This window comes from Mauremys reevesii, linkage group 4 (genome assembly GCF_016161935.1).
Source record: "Mauremys reevesii isolate NIE-2019 linkage group 4, ASM1616193v1, whole genome shotgun sequence".
NCBI classification, from domain to species: domain Eukaryota; kingdom Metazoa; phylum Chordata; order Testudines; family Geoemydidae; genus Mauremys; species Mauremys reevesii.
In genome coordinates, this window is record NC_052626.1 from 41,514,791 (window position 1) to 41,527,359 (window position 12,569).

Genomic DNA, 12,569 nt, shown 5'->3' on the forward strand with positions numbered 1-12,569 from the left:
TGCTTGGGCCAGTGGCCCGGGGCAGCTTGGGCCAGCTGGCTACCCAGTGCTCGGATGGGCCAGCTGGCAGCTCGGGCCAGCTGGGGTGGGTGGGCCAGGGCTCCTCCAGCCACAGGGGCGAGGGCTTGGGCCGCAGGGAGCGGCTCGGGGCTTGGGTGGAAGGGGCGGGGCTAGGGGTTAGCCTCCCCGAGGGGGGGGTTCACCAACCCCCGCATGTCCCCTATCTCCTATTCTCAGTGTAGTGTTGTGATAGGAAGCATAGAGGCATTTGACTGCACTTCCACCAAGGATATAGAGAGAACTATGGTGAAAATTCCAGTTAGTATTACTAATCAAAGCAGATTTAGCTCCCATTTCAATGCAGGTGAAGATATTAGAACCAGTCAGCAAAGAAAGGTAGCCTGTGTCCAGGGCAGCTTATTGTCCAGATTCAACCCTGCCTTACATGTGTGTAGAGTGAGGGTAAAACACCACTATTCTGATACTTGGAATGTTTTGTGCTCACTTTGCACAGGTGTGACTGACTGGACTTGGTGCGAAGCAGGAAACAGTCGGACACCAAGGAATTAATGATTCCCTTGAGTAACTGCATTCAATCAATTCTAGTGCTATTTAGGTTTCCTAGGAGTTTTCCTTTTTGACCTAACTTGCATTTTGTTTCTCATTCTGCTTTTCCCCTGTCCTGGGACACAAGCAGCCTTTTCTTATTCAGCCCTCTCATTTCAGCCTGCCTTGTCTTGTCCTCCCCCATGTCCAGTCTCTTTGTCCCATGCTTTTCACCCTTTCCTTCCCCAGCCTCTCTCTTCCCCCCCTTTTTTATTTTGGCCCACAATCATCCCCCAGCATATCAACAGCAGTGGGAAGTAACCTAATTAACAGTTACTTGATAGACTAACCACTCCCAATATCCCACTGGCAATTCAACAATCCTTTCTGCAGCTAGGAAAATATTTCCATGCTAATTAACAACAACACAGGGAATTTCTGGGCGGAAGGAACTGGGATTCCCATCTGGGCCCACGTGTCTCATGCTGAGTTAGCAATTGTACCTCACAGCATATTTCCCTACCAAATTCCTATCTTATTCCATTATTAACTGTTTACACTGCCCCCTGCTCCTAAGGCCTTGTTAGTCTGACTTCTACTTCTTGTAAACAAACCCAGGCGAAATTACTTCAGTGCCCAGCTGTATGTCATCTTCTGTATTTGACACTTGCTCAAGCAGCCACGTAACTTCCCTTTTCTCTCACCATTATGGCTCACCTGAGTGGGGTCCCACCCCAAGTTCTCAGTCCTAAAGGATAGAGATGATCCTAGATCTATTTTAAAGATTGTTCCAGGAATGTGCTCTGTCTCCATTTCAGCCCCAGCCATTTGCTGTCCAAAGAGGACTAGACACAGTTTCCAGGAGTCCCCGCTACACGTCTCTTCGATATAACTAAAATCATTCCCTAGACTCGTAGCACTAGCTATGCACTTGGATCTACAGAATCAGTGTTTTCAGGTGGGCATGAGGGTGGTGATGGCAATCAGTCATAGTCAGGGTAGCGATGATGGGTTTTGTGAACTGAAAAGCTTTTTATGTCCCAAGAACCAAGCTAAGATCGCTCATCTCAATGGTGACCTGCAAAACACACAAACAAACAAGCCATACATAAAATGGGGGTGAGGAAAAGGTCTTTTGCAACTGTTTGTTTTTTTTATAATGGATAAAGGAAGTCTGAAGGGTTTCCTTTTAAAAAAAATGGGAATGGTGATTGGGAATTGTTTAAGAACACTTCAGTTAATGCCCCAAAAGCCACAATCCTGCATTCAAGTAGAAGGTCATATTGGTTTAAAAAAAACAACAACCTGGTTTAGAAGGAAAGTGAGGGCAGCTATTAAAAATAAATAATAATAATAATTAATAACAAATGGAAGAAAGGGGAAGTTGACAGTAATATAAATATAAATCAGAAGCTAGGAACTGTAGAAAATTGATAAGGGAAGCCAAGGGACACAACAAGAAATCTATGGCCAGCAGAGTTATGGAAAATAAGGAAGGTTTGTTTTTTTTTTAAGTACATTAGTAACAAAAAGAATCCTAACAATGGTATTAGTCCACTACCAGATGGAAATGGTAGAATTATCAATAATAATGAAGAAATGGCAGAAGTGTTCAATAAATATTTCTGTTCTGTATTTGTAGACAAAAACCCAGATGATGTAGTCCTAGCATGTGTTACCACTCTTTCCACTTCACTAATCTCAGGAGGATTGTAATACCATGGCCGTCACCTGCCTCTATTTCCCGTTCACCACAGCCCCCAAAGAACTCAGTTTCCAGCCACCTTCTCAGCCCAAAATCCTTTAATTCTCTCTGCACCAGGCTGGCAACAGAATTTGTCAAAAACAGAACTAAAATTCCCCAAATACACACAAAGTCTTTCATCAGTTCCAGCTCTACTCAGTCTCCTGTTTCCTAGGGTTCCCTAGCTTACTGCTAGACCTCCTGCCTCTGACCGTTGTTACTTCGCTCAACCACACACAACCCTGCAGCTTCCTGCTGCCTTTTATATTTGAATCACCTGATTCCTCTGGGTGGGGCTTATTCTCTAATCAGGGCTGGCTTAACCTCAGCCCAAGGGCAAGCCACTCTATTACAAGGATATTAAACAGCAATTACTAAAGTTAAACATTTTTAAATCACCATGGCTGGGTAATTTGCATCCAAGAATTTTAAAAAAGTTGGCTGAGGAGCTTGCTGCACCATTAATGTTAGTCTTAGAACAATGGGGAAGTTCCAGAAGACTAGAAGAAAACTAATGTTGTGCCAATATTTTAAAAGGGTAAATGAGATGACTTGGGCAATTATAGTCCTGTCAATCTGACATCGATCCCAGGCAAGATAATGGAGTGGCTGATACGGGTCTCAATTAATAAAGAATTAAAGAAGGATGCATTAGGCGAGGTATTTCTAGTAGGGATAAGGAGGTGCTAGTCCCGTTATATAAGGCGTTGGTAAGACCTCATTTGGAGTATTGTGTGCAGTTTTGGTCTCCCATGTTTAAGAAGGATGAATTCAAACTGGAACGGGTACAAAGAAGGGCCACTAGAATGATCCGAGGAATGGAAAGCCTGTCGTATGAAAGGAGACTTGAGGAGCTCGGTTTGTTTTCCTTAACCAAAAGAAGGATAAGAGGAGATATGATTGCACTCTTTAAATATATCAGAGGGATAAATACCAGGGAAGGAGAGGAATTATTTCAGCTCAGTGCTAATGTGGACACGAGGACAAACGGATATAAATTGTCAGTCAGGAAATTTAGGTTTGAAATTAGACGAAGGTTTCTAACCATCAGAGGAGTGCAATTCTGGAACAGCCTACCGAGGGAAACAGTGGGGACAAAGGACCTCCATGACTTTAAGATTAAGCTAGATAAGTTTATGGAGGAGATGGTATGATAGGATAACGGGCTTAGTCAATAGGTCAATTAAGTGCCACACTGGTAATTAGTACAATGGGTCAATGATAGGATATTGTTAGCCTTTTTCCAGAGGGTATGGCTGGAGAGTCTTGCCCGCATGCTCAGGGTTCAGCTGACCGCCATATTTGGGGTCGGGAAGGAATTTTCCTCCAGGGTAGATTGGCAGTGGCCCTGGAGGTTTTTCGCCTTCCTCCGAAGCATGGGGCAGGGGTCGCTTGCTTAAAAAGTGGGTGGATCGGCTTATGTGGCCTGCATCTTGCAGGAGGTCAGACTAGATGATCATAATGGTCCCTTCTGATCTTGAATTCTATGATTCTATGATAATATAATTAATACCAATATAGAGAGGTTTGTGGAAAACAGACCCGATCAAACTAACTTGAAATCTTTTTTTGATGAGATTATAAATTGGGTCGATAAAAGTAATAGTGTGGACTTAATAGACTTCTGTAAGGTCTTGGACTTGATACCGCATGACATTTTTATTAAAAAACTAGGAAGCTATAAAATTAACACAGCACACATTAAATGGACTAAAAACTGGCTAACTGACAGGTCTCAAAATGTAATTATCAAATGGGTGTGTTTCCAATGGGGGTCTCATCAGGATCGGTTCTTTACCCTACACTCAGTGGTGAGCTGGAGCAGTTTCCCACAGGTTCTCAAGAACCGGTTGCTAAAATTAGACCTCCGTGGAGAACCGGTTGTTAAAGGGCCAGGGGGTGGGCAAAGAACTCCGGTCCGCAGGCCGGACCATCCTGTTGCTCCCAGGATTCCCAGCTGGGGAGGCTGAGGCTCCTCCAGCCCTTCCCCCACTTCCCCCCAGCTGCAGCGTGGCCAGCCGCCAGCACCAGCTGGGCAGCTCAACTGAGCTCTGGAGTCATCCTGCTGCCGCTTTTTGAATGGCCCAGCAAGGTGTGTGGGGTGGGGGCTGCTGCAAGCTCCAGGGCTGGCCTGAGGGAGGTGGGGGGCAAGTGGGGCAATTGGCCCAGGCCCTGCAGGGGCCCCCAGCCCCACAAGGATCTCTCCCTGGCCCCTCCCCCGCTCCCCCCCTTAAATCAGAACTTTTTATAGGGAACCGGTTGTTAAGATTTTGGCAGCTCATCACTGCCTACACTATTTAACATTTCTATCAATGATCTGGAAGAAAACATGAAATCATCACTGACAAAGTTTGCAGATGACACAAAAATTGGGGGAGTGGTAAGGGGACAAGTCAGAGGACAGGTCAGAGCAATTTGGATCACTTGGTAAACTGGGCACAAGCAAACAATATATGTTTGTGTTAGCAGATCTGATTACATCAGGGCCACGGTGTGGCCTTTGGGCTCTAGTAAATTACAGATGCAGCCTTTGGCTTGGTAAAGCTTGATGCCCACTGTTGAAACCATCACCTCATCCACTGATTCAGAGGCAAGCTAAGAAACCCTCTTCATTCACCTCAGTGAGGTTTCTATTTATCCTGAACTAAAAGGTGGGAGCGGAGGGCGACTGGAAATTATAGTAAAATCTTTTTTAAAAAAACCCTTCAGTGGCGTTTGTCATCTCTAAATCTCAAGAGTGGAAACAAGCTTTTCTTTTGTGCTGAGGAGAGCTCAGGTCCAGGCTCCAGTTGGGCCCCAGAGAACCAGAGTCTAGGCTCTGGCTGACCAATACAGGTTAGGTGCCAGATAGGAAGCAGAGTAGTTTAGTGGCTGAAGCCCAGGAGTGGCAGTCACATGATACAAGTTCTAGACTTGGTTTGCCACCGACTCACTGTGCCACCCTGAGCAAATCCTGTCGCTGTTCTATGCCTCAGTGTCCCTGACTGTAAACTGGGCAGTAAGGATTTTGACCTATCACTGTAAAAGCACTTTCAGAGCTAGATTGAAAGCACAACAGAAATGCTAACAATTATTAGCAGGAAGTGTGGGTGAAGGGTAAACAACTCCAGCTCTTGTAGGGATGGTGAGCAGAATCATCACTCTCTGAAGTCAGTGAAGTTACATGTTGAATTAATTTGGCCCTTCCTGATCCCTTTCCCTATGAGGGCCCCTCTTGCGGGCCAGGTATACCTGTCACCCCCAGAGGGGGGCATTATGGGCCTGCAGCCAAGTTCAATGGAGTACTCCTCCCGGGGCAGTATAGCCTAATGGTTAGGGTCGGGGGGGGGGCTATCTTTAGGTTCAGGACAGTCTGGCCTAGCAGCTGGAGTCAATGGGACTACCCTCCTCTCTGCAGGGCAATGGGGCCTAGCAGCCAGAATCAATGGGGCTGCCCTTCTATGTAGAGGAGTGTGGCCTAGCGGCCAGGGTCAGTCGGACTGCCCGTCGGGGCAGGGTGGTGTGACCTAGGGGCTGAAGTCAACAGGACTACCCTTCCAAATGGGGCAGTATGGTCTAGCGGCCAGGCAGGGGGTGGGTTGCCACCCAAGGGTGGACTGGCAGCTGGAGTAGGGGTGCCAGGGCCCTCCCTACTTCACTGGGTCCTAACAGCAGCGAGAATATCTGCCACTGAGTCAGCAGGAATCCCTCCGAAACATGGTGACTCTGTTCCCGGTTCCACAACCAGCTCAATGTCTGGTTCCCCTGGGCTGCTTCCTACTCTGTCTTCCTGCTCCATAGTCCACAGTTCATCTGGGGTAGTCGGCAGGTGAAGTTCCCAACAACTCCTCCCCCTCGTGGGCATCTGCAGACAGCTGGGACTTGGCGGGTCTGGCCTCTGAGGCCTGGGGCTCCGATAGCTCACAGGTGGGAGCTTGCGATGCACATCCTCTCTCCTCCCTGGTCAGGGCAGACTGAGCTGAGCTGCTCTCATGGTTCCAGTTGGAGCATGCTCAGCAGGGGTGAGGGGGAGTGGCTTCTCAACCCACAGTATGGGGTTAACCTGTTCCTGCCCTAGTGCAGGGCAGGTATATCCTATCACAGGGACTGAGGCCAAGAGAAGTGGGGAGCAGGATGCACGAGGCTGGAATATGCAAGGACAGAGCAGCTGAAAAGGAGGCTACATAAAAATTTAGAAGCTGGGAGTCCTTTCTCCCTTTCAAGACACTGGAATTCAGGCAAAACCAAAGCAACAAGTTTCACAGGATAGAGCTCACCAAAAATAATGAAAAACTTGGGGGTTGGGTGCACTCAGCAAAAAACAGGACTTCCTAAAGTTAGACTCTCACCTATGGCCAGGGGAAAAGATCTGTGCAGAGACTTCAATAACTGTAGCTTCCATGATCACCCCAAAAGCACAGCCACGCATGTCCCCAGCAGAAGCTACCTACCAAAACTAATCACAGCACCTGAGGGCTTTGCATCATGTATCCAGAGCTCTCATATCATGCCAGCTATGTAAAGACAGTGCCACTGCACACTAGATCCAGGAGACTGGTTTCCAACACCACCATCACCCATCAGTCACAGAGACGCTGCTCGTATGTGTCCAACCCAAAAGAACAAATTCCTTCCTTACACCTAATTCCTCATAAGAAGCTCAGAAGATTTGCAGAAGGCTGAGTGAGGAGGCACAATGCCCCATGAGATGATGAGCATCACTGCTGTGAAATAACTTCATGAAGGGATGTCTGAGAATGAATTTATCCATCCCAGACTGCAGATTGATTGGCCATTATTTCAAACACATCAGGGAAAACTTGCTACTGACCATAGCATTGGCAAATTTCATAGGTATTCTAGGCTTCTCTGCCCACTACTCTAGGCTTCTCCTTCCTACCTTAAAGATAAGCTGCTGTGCTGGGCTGTGCACAGAGATTAGAGGGAAACAAGGTGCTGTTCTCCAAGCAGACTGCACTATAGTATATACCACTACAGGTTATACCATCATTTAATAGGAGTGATCACTCCCAGTTTCCACAGGAAGAGGTAGGAAGAGCTTTTCTGAAGGTTACACGGAATGATGAGATTGAAGAGGAAGAGAGGGACCATATGAAAAATTAAGACATCCCATCCTGGATTCACACAGAACAAGAACAGTCTTGTCTCCCAATCTGGTGATGGCCATAGACAAATAGTATAGGCCAATTACCTCCTTTACATCTCAGTGCAAAAAAGAAAACAAAAGTAAACAAATCAAAGGTGAGAGAAACACCGGCTGTGGAAGTTAGATCCAGTCATTCACTGGGGGGTTCCCATTAGTCTTACTCACATGGAAAGGATTTGATGGAGCAACAGAAAACAGGCATAATAATTTCTAAAAGTCACTTCTAACCAACACATGGAATCATACCAGAGGCCACCAGAACAGACCAGAGGCTGCCAGGGCTCAGCACATACACTAAAGGCCACCAGATCACATTGGTCCTCTCCAGGAACCAATGGGATCTCAGCAGACTGCACAATGGCCCCAGCACACAGGTTCATTCCAGACACTCAGATCAGAAATTGGGGGATTGGCTCAGCTTAGTGAGCGATAGACACCAAGGTGTGAGGCACCACAGAAACAGAGAGAAAAGACAGCAATAGCAACATAGGGCAGGGGAGGGGAGAAAACACTAATTTCCACCATCCTGGTACTGCTTGTGCAACTACCCTAACTCGAGCCTGAGTACGGCTCACGTAGTCTGGCCTCCTCAACACCCACGTGCCACCTGACTCATCTTCCCTCTCTGGCATTGCAATTTCTGCCCGCTGAGCCCCCACCCCTGCACCACCCTCACTGTCTTCCTCCTCTCACTCCAGCGCTTCCCTGGCTGCCTTCTCTCTCTGCCCCAAGCAGCATCTGCATTGCATCACAATGCTCAAAAACATCCTTTTGAAGGGAAGCCTTTAGCCCAGGAGCCACATGATGCTCCAACCACAATGACTGGAGAAGAGGCCAAGGGAACGATGGAAGGAGGAAAGAAACACATTTAGAGGAGGGGGAAGAGAGAAAGATGGAGATAGAGGCATACAGGAGGGAGAGAAAGGGGCCATAAATTTCCTTCTAATTCCAAATAATTCCGATTACACGGATGAGTAGTTTTCAATCAGAAAGATAATCTCAAAGATAGATGGCAGGATAATTGCTCGTCGGCGCGACGTAAATATTGTGTCGTTTCTATTAATCTCAGCGAATCGGGTGTCAGGGCTGTCACTCATTCATCAAAACAAATTAAAAAAAAACATATTAAAAAAGAGAGGGAGAGAGATGCTGGGGGAGGGGGATGTGTATCCAAGGAGCAGCCAAAGGCCCAGGGCTCAGTAATGAATGCTCCTTATGTGCTATTTGTATTTTGTATTTTATAAAAGCCAAAAGGTAACCAAGGCTGTAGGTCTTTATTAACCTCCCTGTAGGGAATGAAACAGGTACTGCTACATGCAGAACAGAATAATGAGCCACTGCACAGCAGGATAGTGGGTGGGGAGGAGGGAGAAGGAAGAGTTCAAGAACAATCTCAGGTGTTTGGGCTGAACAGTTCGACTGTTACTCACATGCAGGTCCTTCTCCCCCAGGGATGCCTGGGATAAGGAGTGTTATGCAGCCTCAAAGCCAGTACAAGAAGCAATGTTACCACGTGCCATGGATTAGAGAGTGGGGCAGAGAAATGGGGAGAAGTGGTAGCAGGCTGGGAGAGGTGGAAGGACATATAGGACATACACAGGGAGAGAGAAACACAGGGATGATTTGCCTATGGGACTAGATCATGCCATCCCTAGGTGCCCTGTACCGAGCGTGGGTAAGGGTGAGTCCCCCCTCACCTCACTGGGCATTCTGTTCATTGTACTTATTATTTACTTGTTAGGAACAGTTAAAAAGCTCCTCTCCCTCCCCCAACCTTCCCTCCTCCCTTCCAAATTCCTCAGGTCTGCTTGTACCCGAGCTGCCTTTTCTTCCAGCCCTTCTTAGGTGGGGAGAGAGTACACTGGAATGTGGCCCTTTCATCAACAGCTTTAGCCACTCACCCAGTAAATCATCTGTGTTTGCCCTCGCAGAGATGAGCTGCTGGGGAACAGGAAGAGATTCTTAGCAAAGCTCCATTTGCAGCAACTCTGAAGTCCTGAGAGTTTGGCACCTCTTTCCCCAATAAACACATCTCCTCACTGCCCACAATCATACCCCTCTCTACTAGAAAAAGGACTGAGGCCACCAATTCATGTCACAACAGCCAACTACACAGCTTTCTGTCACTTCTGGGCTAGGCCAGATTTGAACCCATGACCTAGAAGAGAAGGATGCCTATGCTGTTCATCCTTCCCCAAAGAAATAAATCATGAATAATAATGTAGCTTTCTCAGTGCATGTCTACACTTACCATGGATTGACACTGCAGCAATCGATATACCGGGGGTTGATTTAGTGGGTCTAGTGAAGACCCACTAAATCAACCGCAGATTGCTCTGCCGTCGACTCCAGTACTCCACCAGAATGAGAAGCATAAGGTAAGTTGACGGGAGAGTTTCTCCCATTGACTCAGCGCGGTGTAGACACTGCAATAAGTCGACCTAAGCTACATCAATTCCAGCTACGTTATTCACATAGCTGGAGTTAGGTATCTTAGGTCGACTTAACCCTATAGTGTAGACCTGCCCTTAGAGTGAAAAATGTGCACTAGACAATGAACTTCCAGCCAAGCCACCCTGCGTTGTAATTATTATTATTATTATTTATTATTATAATCTCCTAAGAGAGCATGAACAGAGCTAGACTGGATCAGCTTCAGGATGAGAAACTTGCAAGCAAAACACAGGCTACATCTAAACTTTGAGTCAAGGGTATGATTTCCCTGATCGTGGGTACACATACTCACACTAGCTCTCATCGAGCTAGCGCGAGTATAAATATCAGTGTTGCCGCAGTAGCACAGGTAGCAGCAGTGGAGGCATGGCTTAGCCATGATGAGTATGTACCCACGTTTGTACACAGCACAGCTAAGCAGGGGAATCACACCCCTCACTCATCATGTAGACATAGAATGTAAACATTCAAGTGTTTTTGAATCAGTACTGAGTTATCTGATGTTAGTGGTGCCATGCTAGAGACAGTCTTTTAGATGAGATGTAACACAGCTTCCAATTGCTCATGGTCATTAAAGATCCTGTGGCACTCTTCATAAAAAACAGGGTGTTGATGCTCGTTTACTGTTGTCTAGACTAGAGTTTCTGTATGGCTGCTAAACAGCTGCCCCTTTTCAATCCAGAGGTGGCAGCATTTCAGTGGTCGCTGAAGTGATCCCTACAGCTTGCACATTAAGTTAAGTTTCTAAAGAGCTTTGGGTTGAAAGATGGACTGGAAATGCAGGACATCATCATTTTAGGCTATTTGAGGGCTAGTCACTTAAGAGTTTTGCCGTCCTGAGCTCTGGGAGCCAACTGACAGGTTTTGGCTGTGAGTGAACTTTGTGCTTTGCAAACAGCTTCCTACACAAGGATCTGAACTGGTGCCAGGGGCTTTCTTCACTACAACGGATTTGAAAAATGCTAATATTTCACCCCTGGACTCATCATGGTTTCAAATGATTCATCAGCATTCATTGTTTGCCACGATTATTTTTTTTTAACATTTATCTGATAGATCCCAAGAGAGAGCCAGAAACAAACTGTTCTGAGCTGTTCCCACATCAGGCTGTGGCTTAGCTGGACTGGACACTGTTATTTAGGCCAAGATCCAGTTGGATGCATCTCTGTTTTCACTAAGCACCTCTCTGGGAGGGAGGAGGAAACTTGTCCCAGCTGTACTTTTAACCTGTCAATCCAGCCAGCAATGCAATATCCGCTGGGGGATTTCAGCTGCCTTTGTGCTCCTTCCTTATCTCACTACATCCCCCTGCATGCCCACCACTCGGTGAAATGTCTTTTCTCTCTCCCCTTCTCCCAAGATGGAAGTGAACTTGTGTGCCTGGCAGGGGGGCTGACAGACATGAGCTGAAGGGCTGTCAAGGAACACTGAAAACTGTCTGGGCCACACTGTGTCAGATTTCGGGGTCTAACACTGCAGCCTTCTGTCTGCTCTGTGGCCAGCTCTAAATGGCGCCTTTGACGGGCAGCCAGGCAGCTGTCATCAAGGGGCTGGCCTCAGAGGCAGGACTCAGATGATATAAGCACCTGGAAAGCACGTGCCAGACAGAAGAGAATAGCAGCAGCATTGTAAGGCTGGGTGCTGCAGGGGAACCAGAAACACAAGAATGAGGGGAAAAGACTAAAGTCAGATGATGGGCAACATGAAAGTGCATCAATTCTCAACTCCCAGAGAAACAGGCCCCACAGAGACCACTCAGGCCCTATAAAACCAGCCCCTGTGCTAAACTCCCCCAACTCTCTGAGAAACTGGCTGGAGGAAAACCCCTCAGGACTGAAGAGTACTCTAGCAGTTACGTTTGATAACTTTCCAACCTCAGACAGGCAGTGTACAGCGGTTCCAGCTCTCATGTGTGGTGCCTGTGATGGGCTTTGAGAGCCTAGTGAGGGTCAGGGCATGAAAACATAGCTTGTTTTCTGAGGCAGGGAGGGAGGTCTATACCTCCCCCTTCAGTAGAGTGCTAAAGCTGCAGATGAGCTCTTGGAAGAGTCCTCCTTGGAAGAGGACTGTGCTTCCCTATGACAGCGATGTCAGAGAAATCATCACCAAACAGAAGCCAAGTGAGATACAGGCAAAACTAAAGTGAACCCCTCTAGTCCACACCCCTCCCTTTGTTGTGAAAGAGATTGTGCAGTGCCCTTGTCCCCATACCCCATGTATGTCTATATCTCCGTGAACTCAGTGTCTAGAGTGAAGAGGAGAATGTCACTCTAGAAGCAGAGTCAGTACTTAGCTTAGAGTCAATGGAATTGTGTGAGCATATCTCCAGCCTCAGGGATAAAGGAGAAACTTGTTGACATAATTTATTTGTACTTTCTAAAGGCTTTTGACAAGTCCCTCAGAGACACTTCTAAGGAAACTCAGCAGCCCTGGGGTGAGAGAATGTTCCGTCACGGATTAGAAACCGGACAAGATTGAATACAAAGAATAGGAGTAAATGGTTGAACTTCAGCATGGCAAAAAGTTAACAGAGGAATGCCACAAGGTGCTGTACTAGCACCCATATATTTATCAATGATCTGGAAAAGGAGGTGAACAGTGAGGTAGCAAAATTAGCATCTGACAAAATTATTTAGGTTAGTCAAGATTAGAGAGGACTGTAAAGGGACTTAAAGCTAG

General features: G+C 46.9%; 1 long non-coding RNA gene across 2 annotated transcripts in view; it reads right to left on the reverse strand.

The window, feature by feature from the left end:
* Positions 1-12,569, reverse strand: part of LOC120403731 — a 46,051-nt gene that overhangs the window by 6,825 nt on the left and 26,657 nt on the right. The window contains exon 4 of one of the 2 annotated variants that reach the window (XR_005597699.1): positions 1,093-1,624. The exons of the other annotated variant lie outside the window; for it this stretch is intronic. This is a non-coding gene — a long non-coding RNA (uncharacterized LOC120403731). Of the gene's footprint in view, positions 1-1,092; positions 1,625-12,569 lie in introns of those variants that run through there. 2 annotated transcript variants of the gene reach the window in all.